The sequence below is a fragment of the Nicotiana sylvestris genome, chromosome 8 (genome assembly GCF_000393655.2).
Source record: "Nicotiana sylvestris chromosome 8, ASM39365v2, whole genome shotgun sequence".
Classification (NCBI taxonomy): Eukaryota; Viridiplantae; Streptophyta; class Magnoliopsida; order Solanales; family Solanaceae; genus Nicotiana; species Nicotiana sylvestris.
In genome coordinates, this window is record NC_091064.1 from 39,185,534 (window position 1) to 39,198,129 (window position 12,596).

At 38.8% G+C, this 12,596-nt stretch overlaps 1 long non-coding RNA gene across 2 annotated transcripts; it reads left to right on the forward strand.

Moving 5' to 3' along the window:
* Positions 1-11,305, forward strand: LOC138874568 (uncharacterized). Of its 2 annotated transcripts, none has more exons than XR_011401579.1 (3): positions 1-670; positions 1,024-4,331; positions 11,064-11,305. It is a non-coding gene; the product is annotated as an uncharacterized lncRNA (long non-coding RNA). The 2 variants fall into 2 exon arrangements; XR_011401580.1 differs by having other exon boundaries at positions 1,024-3,999.
* Positions 11,306-12,596: the final 1,291 nt, after the last annotated feature.

Consider the following 12,596-nt stretch of genomic DNA (forward strand, 5'->3'; position numbering starts at 1 on the left):
TAACCTTTATATAACTTTGTTGAAAATATCATCTATTGTTCTTGAGATGATCCGATAGTCATTTATAGCTTTAACCCTTAATCTGTGTTTCAAAACCTCAAATAACTTCATTTTGCCTTCTTCGATTTGCATACGCGGTCCGTGACTTTTTTTTCGGAAGGTTTTTATGTAAAAAATTGACTAAAATATGAAATCGTCCCTTAAAACCTCATTTGAAATCGTGCCTTAAAAATGTGAAATCGTGTCTTGAATTTGGGACAACTTCTTGAAAAGGGACATGATATTCACATAAAAAATATGCATCTTTCGCTTAGAGATTCAAGTGAAATTCTAATTGCTAAAGTGCATATGACAAAAAATAGATTATTTTCTCTGAATCTTAAGACAACTGATGCAAAGTGTTTGAAGGCTAATGTGCAAGATGAATCATGGTGTTGGCACATGCGATTTGGGCACTTGAATTTTGAAGCGCTCAAATCAATGGGAGAAAAGAACATGGTGCATGAGATACCATCAATCAATAATCCCAATCAATTGTGTGAAGCTTGTCTTCTTGGAAAACATGCAAGGAGGAGTTTTCCAAAGGAGTCCATGTCAAGAGCAACCATGCCACTCCAACTTGTTCTCACTGATGTGTGTGGGCTAATCAATCCACCCTCCTTTGGTAAAAGTAAATACTTTCTTCTCTTTGTTGATGACTTTAATAGAAAGACTTGGGTTTATTTTTTGAACCAAAATCTGAACCTTTTGCTGCTTTTAAAATTTTTAAAGTACTTGTGGAGAAAGAAAGTGGCTATGAAATAAAAGTTTTAAGGTCCGATAGAGGAGGCGAATTCACTTCAAAAGAATTTAATGACTTCTGTCAGTCTCATGGAATTCGTCGCTCTCTAACGGTACCTTATGCACCCCAACAAAATGAAGTTGCAGAGAGAAAGAATCAAACAATTCTTAATATGGCTAGATGTATGTTGAAAGCTAAAAGTATGCCCAAGGAATTTTGAGCCGAAGTTGTTTCTTGTGCAGTTTATTTGAACAATAGGTCTCCAATAAGAAATGCTAGAGATCAAACTCCTCAAGAAGCATCGAGTGGAAGAAAACCAAGTGTTAAGCACTTGAAAATCTTTGGGAGCATAGACTGTGTTCATGTGCCACAATATGGAAGAGCGAAGCTTGACGATCGATGTATCAAGCATGTGTTTGTTAGCTATGATACGAGTTCAAAAGGCTGCAAGTTATACAACCCAAGTAGTGGCAAAGTGGTGGTAAGTCGCGATGTTGAATTTGATGAAGAGACTTGACATGGAATTAGGAAGCTCAAGAAGAAACTTCATATGATTTTCTTCCATACTTTGGTGATGAAGAAGAACCATAGATCGTGGAACCTATGCAAGATACAACTCCACCTCCTACTCCAACCAGTGTTGCATCTCATTCTTCTCAAGAAAGTTCAAATGGACAACCGCAAAGGACGAGGATTATTCAAGAGCTCTATAAAGACACAGAAGAAGTTACTAATTTTGATTTTTTATATTGTCTCTTTGCTGATAGTGATCCAATAAACTTTGATGAAACTGTTATAGACAAAAAGTGGAGACAAGTCATGAAGGAGGAGATCAAGTCAATAGAAAAAGACAACACTTTTGTAGTTAACAACTCTTCCCTAGGTACAACGAGCATTTAGAGTGCAATTGGTATACAAGACAAAGAAGAGTGCTGATGGAGAAGTGGAGAGATACAAAGCACGACTTGTGGCTAAAGGATACAAGCAAAGGCAAGGCATTGACTATGAAAAAGTCTATGCACATGTTTCCCGCATGGAGATAATTTGCTTGTTGTTCTCTTTGGCGGCGCAAATAAAGTGGAAGATCCATCAACTAGAGCTAGCCTTCTTGAATGGCTATCTTGAAAAAGAAGTTTATGTTGAACAACCACGAGAATTTGTGGTTAAAAACTATGAAGATAAAGTGTTGCAGTTAAAGAAAGCTTTATATAGATTGAAGCAAGCCCCGCGAGCATGGAATAGTTGCATTGACAAGTATTTTCAAGACAATTGATTTACTCGTTGTCTCCATGAATATGCTCTTTACCTTAAAATTTATACTAATGGAGATATCTTGCATGTTTGTCTCTATGTTGATGATCTTATTTTCATGGGTAATAACCCAAATTGGTTTGAAGCTTTTAAGAAAGATATGTCCCGTGAGTTCGAGATGACGGATCTAGGGCTCATGTCATACTACTTGGGCCTAGAAGTGAAGCAGATGGAGGATGAAATTTTTATCTCTCAAGAAAGCTATACAAAAGAGATATTAAAGAAGTTTAATATGCTCGATTGCAACCCCGTGAACACGCCAATAGAGAGTGGGACAAAATTGTCCAAGTTTGATGAAGGAGAAAAAGTGGATCCCACATTTTTCAAAAGCCTTGTGGGAAGTTTAAGGTGCTTGACTTGTACTAGGCCAGATATACTCTTTGCAGTTGGAGTAGTAAGTCGCTTCATGGAAGCTCCTAACTCCACTCACTTGAAAGTCGCTAGAAGGATTCTTCGTTACCTAAAAAGTATGATTGATTGTGGGCTATTTTACTTTTTTTCTAGTGATTTCAACCTTGTGAGATTTTGTGATAGTGATTATGCGGGAGATATTGATGATAGAAAAAGCACAATTGATTTTGTGTTTTTCTTGAGTGATTCTATTATTTCTTGGAGTTCAAAGAAACAATCGATTGTTACTCTCTCGGCTTGTGAAGCTGAATATGTAGCAGCAACATCCTATACATGTCATGCTATTTGACTGAGAAGATTATTGAAGGAGCTCAATTTAGAACAGATTGAAGCTAAGGAGATTTGTATTGACAACAAATCCACACAAGCACTCGTAAAGAATCCAGTGTATCATGATCGAAGCAAGCATATAGATACAAGGTATCACTTTATCAGAGAATGCATTGTCAAGAAGGAAGTGAAGCTTAAATATGTGAAGTCTCATGATCAAGCTGCGGATATCTTTACAAAGCCTCTCAAGTTTAAAATTTTTAAGAGATTGAGATCAAAACTTGGAATGAAAAAGAAAAATCAAAATTAAGGGAGAGATTGTGGGGTTCATCCCATCTATATAGACATGTGCCTATATAATAATACTTGGTGATCAAGTTTGGAAAGATGTGGAGGAGCATCAAATTGCCCGTGTAGAATATTTTGAGCCCACCGACTCTTTTGCCCTATAAAAGGAGGCATTCTCTCAATTGTAAACACAACAAAAAGTAGAGAGGAAGTAACAGAAGTTAGAGAGAGTAATTCACTGATCGTAGTCTCTGAGATAAATAGTGAGTATATATAATATTATTGTGAGGTATTTAAAATAAAGAGTGATATTTCTTTGAAGCTATAGTATTCTCTTGACACTAATAAGTTGTAATATTATTATGGTAGCTCCACTCGGGTATTATATTTTGTCTCGTTAAAAGATTTAATGTCTTTGTTATTTTCTTGTGTTATTGTTATTTATCGTGAATATTATTCCTGAGCGAGATATTATTTTTCCAACAGATACTGCCGGTCTTTGTTGATTTTGTAACTCATCATTTCCAAAGAAATACTTGTCATGTCATCTTGGGATCGGGAAAAGCAGTATGCATTAGATCGTAAGAATAAAATAAGTTTAACTTTGAGTTCGGGGTCAAGTACCAAATCCATGCTGACCTTACTCTCTAAAAAATCAGCAAAAAGGATGACTGTATTCAATTATTCTATAGTTGACTTGGGAACGTTCTCTTCTTGGGATAATACACTCTGTATGTCTTTGTTCGGCCTTTCTTCTGGTAGATCTGTCCTGGGCTGCTGGATAACCCCTGCTATTTTGATTGCTACTCATCCCCACTTTTGGTGTGACCTTTTCACGAGAGCAACCGTAGCATTCTCATACTATCCTTTGCTCTCCTTTAATTTCTCAGATTCTCCACTTAGAAGGGAACTTCAATATACTTGGTACACTGTAGAAGGTAATGGTTCCATTCATGGTCTTCTCATGATTATATTATAGATCATGTACCTTGAATAGGGTATCTTTAGTAACACCTTCTGCAAAAATAGGTGTGGTGATTTTTTCCTAATTATTGATTCGTTGGAGTTGTTGAACTTGAAAAGTACACGTGAATTTTGGTTGATCTTATCCGTCAGCTGCATTTCCTCTGTGACCTTTAATTGAATGATATTCACGGTTCTACCTACATCAATTAAAATATATTTAACATCTGAATCTAAAATGCATAGTTTAATTACCAGTGCATCATGGTGTGAAAACATCAAGCTATTTGTATCATCGTCGTCAAAGGTAATATTATTCCCGTTTAGTGTTTTATGGATTCATTTTTCATTCGTGTTTGACACTTTGGCATATTTTGTGATCCCACTGACTTCTGACCCACCTAAAATGACATTGATTTGCATGAGAGTGCTCGGGGGAGGCTCATTATTATTTCTGTTTTTCAAATAAGTTTGCATTCATTATCGATGGGCCACTCCTCGAGGTATTCTTTCTTAAGAAGGTATTGTCGGAAAAATATAATATCCCGCTCAGAAATAATATCCACGATAAATAACAATTATACAAGAGAGTAACAAAGATACCAAATTTTTTAACAGGGTAAAATACAATACCCGAGTAGAGTAATATTACCACTATATTATTACAACTTGGTAGTGTCAAGAGATCGCTACAACTTCAAAAGAAATAACACTCTTTATTTTAAATACCTCACTATAATATTACTCTCACTCTCTACTTATATCATAGACTATAATTTGTGAATTACTCTCTCTCTATGATCTATTGCGCTCTCTAATTTTTGGTGTATCTCAAATAAGAAATGATCATGCTATTTATAGGAAAAGTTTCCTTGTTTCTAGCCAATCACAACATGCTGTGACAACTTGCAATTGCAAATTGGATTTGCAAATTGCATATGAAATGTAGGCGCCCACCTTTGCCTCTTCTTCATCCAGTCACATTTTTTTTTCTTTTTGTTTCTTTTATTTAGATGGGCCTCATAAATTTCCCCCTTAATTTGATTTTTCTTCTTTATTCCAAGACTTGATCTCAATCTCTGAAAATCTTCAAATTTGAGAGGCTTTATAAAGATATTTGTAATTTGATCATGCGATTTTACATACTTGAGCTTAATTTCCTTCTTGGCAATGCATTCTCTAATGAAGTGATACCTTATGTCTATATGCTTGCTTTGGTCATGATACACCGGATTCTTTGCGAGTGCATGTACGGATTTGTTGTCAATACAAATCTCTGTAGCTTCAATTTGTGATAAATTGAGCTCCTTCAACAATCTTCTCAACCAAATAGCATGACACATACAAGATGTTGCTGCTATATATTCAGCTTCACAAGTCGAGAGAGTAACAATTGATTGTTTCTTTGAACTCGAAGAAATAACATAATCACCCAAGAAAAACACAAAACGAGTTGTGTTTTTTCTATCATCAATATCTCCCGCATAATCACTATCACAATATCCCATAAGAGTGAAATCATTAGAAGAATAAAATAACCCAAAGTCAATCATACCTTTTAGGTAACGAAAAATTCTTCTAGTGACTTTCAAATGAGTGGAGGTAGGAGCTTCCATGAAGCGAATTACTACTCCAACTTCAAAGAGTATATCTGGCCTGGTACATGTCAAGTACCTCAAACTTCTCACAAGACTTTTGAAAAATGTGGGATCTACTTTTTCTTCTTCATCAAACTTGGACAATTTTGTCCCACTTTCCATCGGTGTTTTTACGTGGTTGCAATCGAGCATGTTGAACTTCTTCAATATCTCTTTTGTATAGCTTTCTTGAGAGATAAAAATTCATCCTCCATCTGCTTTACTTCTAGGCCCAGGTAATATGACATGAGCCACACGTCTGTCATCTCGAACTCACGGGACATATCTTTCTTAAAAGCTTCAAACAAACTTGGGTTATTGCCCGTGAAAATAAGATCATCAATATAAAGATAAACAAGTAAGATATCTCCATTAGTATGAACTTTAAGGTAAAGATCATATTCATGGAGACAACGAGTAAACCTATTGGCTTGAAAATATTTGTCGATGCAACAATTCCATACTCGTGGGGCTTGCTTTAATCTATATAAAGCTTTCTTAAATCGCAACACTTTATCTTCATGGTTTTTGACCACGAAGCCCAATGGTTGTTTGACATAGACTTCTTCTTCAAGATAGCTATTCAAGAAGGCTGACTTGTCATCTAGTTGATGGATTTTCCACTTTATTTGCGCCGCCTAAAAGATCAGTAAACGAATTATCTCCATGCGGGAAACATGTGCATAGACTTTTTCATTGTCAATGCCTTGTCTTTGCTTGTAGCCTTTAGCTACAAGTCGTTCCTTGTATCTCTCCACATCTCCATCAATATTTTTCTTTGTCTAGTATTCCCATTTCACTCCAATTGCTCGATGACCTTTAGGAAGAGTTGTTAACTCCCAATGTTGTTCTTCTCTATTGAATGGATTCCTCCTTCATGGCATGTATCCACCTTTTGTCTGTAACAACTTCATCAGAGTTCATTGGTTCACTATCAGCAAAGAGACAATATACAAAATAAAAATTAGTAACTTCTTCAGTGTCCTCATAGAGCTCTTGAATACTTATTGTCCTTTGCGGTTGTTCATTTGAACTTTCTTGAGAAGATGGAGATGCAACATTTGTTGGAGAAGGAGGTGGAGTTGTGTCCTGCATAGGTTTCATGGTCTCTGGTTCTTCTTCATCACCAAAGTATGGAAGAAAATCATATGAAGTTTCTTTTGAGCTTCCTAGTTCCATGCCAATTCTTCATCAAATTCAACATTGCGACTTACCACCACCTTCGCTACTTGGGTTGCATAACTTGTAGCCTTTTGAACTCTTATCATAGCCAACAAACACATGTTTGACACTTAAATCGTCAAGCTTCGCTCTCCCTTGTTGTGGCACATGAGCATAGTCTATGCTCCCAAAGATTCTCAAGTGTTTGACACTTGGGTTTCTTCCACTCCATGCTTCTTGAGGAGTTTGATCTCTAACATTTCTTGTTAAAGAGCTGTTGTTCAAATAAACTGCACAAGAAATAGATTCGGTCCAAAATTCCTTGGGCATACTTTTAGCTTTCAACATACATCCAGCCATATTAAGAATTGCTTGATTCTTTCTCTATGCAACTCCATTTTGTTGGGGTGAATAAGGTGCTGTTAGAGGGCGACGAATTCCATTAGATTGACAAAAGTCAATAAATTCTTTTGAAGTGAATTTGCCTCCTCTATCGGACCTTAAAACTTTTATTTCATAGCCACTTTCTTTTTCCACAAGTACTTTGAAAATTTTAAAAGCAGCAAAAGCTTTAGATTTTTTGTTCAAGAAATAAACTCAAGTCTTTCTGCTAAGGTCATCAATGAAAAGTAGAAAGTATTTACTTTTACCAAAGAAAGGTGGATTGATTAGTCCACATACATCAGTGTGAACAAGCTGGAGCGGTTTGGTTGATCTTGATATGGTCTCCTTTGGAAAACTCCTCTTTGTATGTATTCCAAGAAGACAAGCTTCACATAATTGATTTGGATGGTTGATTGATGGTATCCCATGCACCATGTTCTTTTCTCCCATTGATTTGAGTGCTTCAAAATTCAAGTGCCCAAATCGCATGTGCCAACACCATGATTCATCTTGTACATTAGCCTTCAAACACTTTGCATCAATTGTCTTAAGATTCAGAGGAAATAATTTATTCTTTGCCATATGCACTTTAGCAATTAGAGTTCCACTTCAATCTCTAAGCCAAATATGCATATTTTTCATGTGGATGTCATATTCCTTTTCAAGAAGTTGGCCCAAACTAAAAATATTACATTTTAATTTTGGCACATAATAAACATCTTGAATTAGCTTGTGACTACCATCTTTCCAGGACATCATAATCGTACCTATCCCTTCGATTTAAATCTTTAAGATATCTCCAAGGGACACATTACCTCTCACCGTTTTATTGATTTCCATAAACTTCTCTTTGCATCCACATATATGATTTCTTGCTCCATTGTCCAAATACCACGAGCTACAATCATCCCTATCTTCTTCCTTCAGTGCCAGCAACAATGTTGACTAGTCTTCTTCTTTCTTATCGTCAACGGAGTTAGCTTTTTCTTCAACATTTCTATGACATTCCCAAGTGTAATGGCCAAATTTATGACAATTATAACACTCACTTTTTGATTTGTCATACCTTTATCCATTATTTTCTTGGTAGCCGCCACGTCCTCTTCCTCCTCTTCGTCCATGACCACGACCTCTGAATGTTTGGTAGATTTTAACTTCATTGTTGAAGTTGTTACCAGTACTTCTTCATCTTCTATGATTGCCATGGCCTCGTCCTCGTCCATACCCTCGATAGCTTTTTTCACCTCTATAATCCTTAAAGGATGCCTGAGTTTTAAGAAGTTGCTCTAATGGCACTTCTTGTCTCCTCTTGATCGTTTCTTCATGAGCTTGTAAAGAACCCTCCAATTGCTCCACCGTCATAGAGTCTAAATCTTTAGACTCTTCAATAGCACACTATGACGACTCGGCCAGTCATCTCATGAGTTACCGCTCCATTTTTTCCATTTCTGCTTCTTTATGCTTTGTTTATCCGTGTTATGTGATATCGGGTTAGTCGGATTGAATCCGGAATGAATTTGGTAAGGTTTGAGACACTTAGTCTCTTTTGAGAAGCTTAAGTTGGAAAAGTCAACTGGATGTTGACTTATGTGTTAGAGGGCTCGGATGTGAGTTCCGATGGTTCGGTTAGCTTCATAAGGTGATTTGGGTCTTGGGAGCATGATCAGAATGTGTTTTGGAGGTTCAGTGTAGATTTAGGCTTGAATTGGCGAAGTTGATATTTTGGCGATTTCCGGTTGGTAGGCAAGATTTTGATATAGGGGTCGGAATGGAATTCTGAGAGTTGAAGTAGTTCCCTGTGTCATTTGGGATGTGTGCGCAAATTTTCAGGTCATTCGGACGTGATTTGGTTGGGATTTGTTTTTATCAAAAACCTAATTTAGAAGATTTTGGAAACTTAGGCTTGAATCCAATGTGTTTTGGTTGATTTGATGTTGTTTGAGGTATTTTGAAGATTTGTAAAAGTTTGAATAAGGTTTTAGGATATGTTGGTGCCTTTGGTTGAGGTCCCGGGGGACTCGGATGAGTTTCGAGGGGTTGAATGGATCATTTTTAAGTTAAGAAAATTGCAGATTTTGGTTTCAGCTATTGCAGACATTTTGGTCTTCGCGTTCGCGAGTGGACCCTCACATTCGCGAAGGGTCAGGAAGGGAGGCATCAGGTTTGGCCTTCGCATTCACGAAGGGGAGTCCCGCGGTCGCGAAGGGACGGAATGGTATGCATCGCGTTCGCGAGAGGCTTGGTCATGTTCGCGTAGGTTGGTGAAGCTGAGGCATCGCGTTCACGATGGTGAGGTCGGGTTCGCGAAGAAGAGTTTTGGTCAATAGAATTTTTGTGCTTCGCAAATGCAAGGTGTTGACCGCGTTCGCGAAGAAGGAATTAAGGCCTGGGCAGAATGTTGAAATACTCGTCTTGTCCGCGATTTTGGGGTTTATTTCCTCCATTGTTGGTCGTTTTTGGAACTTTTTGAAGGGGATTGAAGAGGTATTCAAGAGGAATCACTTGGAGGTAAGATTCTCGGACTTAAAACTCGATTCTAATGTGAATTCCACCTAAATAATCATGGAAATTAAGCCAAAAATTGAAAAACCAGGGGTTGAAAATTTAGACATTTGATTGAGGATTTGAAGGATCATTTGAAGTCGGATTTCAGAACTTTTGATATGTATGAATACGTGGGGAGATAAGGAATCTATTGATGTAAAAATTATCGAATTTCGAGACGTGGGCCCGGGGGTCGGGTTTTGGTAATTTTGGGATTTATGTTGTAAATTGATTATTCTCACATAGGCGTCGTTCCCTTGGCATATTTTGACATCCTCGTTCTGATTTTGGATAGATTCGATGTGAGTGGAGGCCAATTCGAGGGGCAAAGGCGTCGCGAGCTAGATATTTGACCGGTTCGAGGTGTGATTGTAAATGATGTTCTGAGGTTATGAAACCCCGGACTTGCACATCGCGGTGCTATATTGAGGTGACGACACGCTGGATGACGAGTGTGGGGTTGTGCACTATTGGGGATTGTTACTTAGTCCGTCCCGAATGACTATTTTACCGCGTATTTGACTGAAATCTATTTGCCATCATCATGATTTGGGTTGAATGCCATATTTGGGCTTGTGCCAACTATTTGAACCCTTCGGGGATTTTTACTGGTATTGCCTCACTGTTTTGACTTTATACTTAAACTCAGTCATGTTATATTTCACTGTTTTTGTACTCAGCCATGTTTACTCTATTTTGACACTTAAATGATCTTTTAAATGATATTTGGGCTGAAAAACATGTTTTACTATTGCCCGAGTGGCTTGTGAGGATTTTTGACTAAGTAAGGCCGAGGGCCTATATTGTGAGGAAATATTTGATACTGATTATGAGGCTGAGGGCCTGAGATATGTACGCCACGAGGTGGCTTGATTGATATGAGGCCGAGGGCCTAGTGATGATGCCACGAGGTGGCTTGATATTGCACTTGGGACGTAAGGGGACCCTCCAGGAGTCTGTATACCCCCAGTGAGCGCAGGTACCTATTGTGATATGAGATTAAGCCCGAGGGGCTGGTACTATTCTGAGATATTGCCTGAGGGGCGGATTTATTGATACTGTGCCCGAGGGGCGAACCTTTATGTGTTATTTTTCATAATTGACTATCAATTACCTGCTTAATTGTTGAAAAAGGCTTTTCAGGAAGTAAATTTGATATAAAGGATTTTTGCCTATTACTGATTTGTAAATGGTTTTACTGCTTCATTATAGAATGCTTTGTGCTTTATGTGTTTTCTTGCTTTCAGTCTTTATTTACATTTGTTACTCATTGAGTTGGAGTACTCACATTACTCCCTACATCCCGTGTGCAGATTCAGGGATTGCGGATACTGCCAGTGCGATTTGAGAGCTCCCAGCAGATATCAGAGTCCACGAGGTAGCTGCTTGACGTCCGTAGTCCCGTGTTTCTCCCTCTTTATCATTTCTATCTCTTATTAGACATTTGTAATAGTTAGTAGACTTTTTAGACTTGTATTAGGTTTTTTAGATGCTCATGACTAGTGATACCCTGGTATCGGGCTGTGTTGGGTTATTTCTTTCGCGATTTATACTATTAACTGCTTAAACCTTGGTTTGTTGATTATGTTTTATATTTTGTCATGGTTTATACTTTAAATTTTGTGTTAAATGGTTTTAAAAAATACAAAATGAGAAGTGTCGGCTGGCCTTATCTTTACCAGAGGCGCCATCATGACCGGGTCCGGGTTTGGGGCGTGACAAGTTGGTATCAGAGCCTAGGTTACATAGGTCTCATGAGTCATGAGCAGGTTTAGTAGAGTTTCGCGGATCGGTACAAAGACTTCTGTATTTATCCTCAAGAGGCTGCAAAACCTTTAGGAAAAACTTCATATTCTTGAAATTCTTGTCGTACGAATTTGTTGATCCAACTACTAAACTTTTGTTATTCTATTCTCTCACAAATGGTGAGGACATGCGCTACTGGTCAGGATGGACGACCACCACTACCACCAGCTATGGCCACCAGAGGCCGAGGACGCGGTCGTGGTAGGGGCAGAGCAGCTAGGGCAGCACCTGTAGATCCACCAGTTGCCCTAGTTCAGGATCAGGTCCCAGTTATGGATGCTCCAGCAGCACCATCTCAGGCACTAGCTGTGCCCATTATGATTCTGGGTCTTCAGGAGGCCTTGGCTAAGATCTTATCAGTTTGCACTGGCCTAGCTCAGGCAATTTCAGCCACTACAGCTGCAACTTCTTCTCAAGCCAGTGGAGGCAATCAGACTCATGCCGCTTGCACACCTAAGTAGGTCGTGTAGGGACTTCAGACGCCAGGGGCACACCCAGCCCAGCCGGTTGCAGCTGCTCAGGACTATGTAGTTACTTCCATGCCGGAGGATGAGCAGCGCAGGTTGGAGAGGTTTGGTAGACTCCAGCCTCCGACCTTCAATGGTGCAGAGGGAGAGGATGCCCGGGGCTTTTTGGACAAGTGCCAGAGGATGCTCGTACGGCGGGTATTCTAGAGACTAGCGGGGTCGCTTTCACTACTTATTAGTTTTCTGGAGCTGCCTTCACTTGATGGGAGGCTTTTGAGAGGCGTAGGCCTGTTGTTATAGCACCCCTTACCTGGCAGCAGTTCTCAGTTCTCTTCTTAGAGAAGTATGTGCTGCAGTCCCACATAGAGGAGCTGCGTAGGGAGTTTGAGTGGTTGCATTAGGGAGAGATGACTGTGACGCAATACAAGATGAGGTTCTCCGAGTTAGCTCGTCATGCTATTTCAATGGTTCCGACAGATAGAGAGAGGATTAGGAAGTTTGTTGATGGCCTCACTGTCACACCTCCTTTTTCCGCCCCCGCGAGGGGTGAAGGAGTTTTTCCAATTAAAGGAC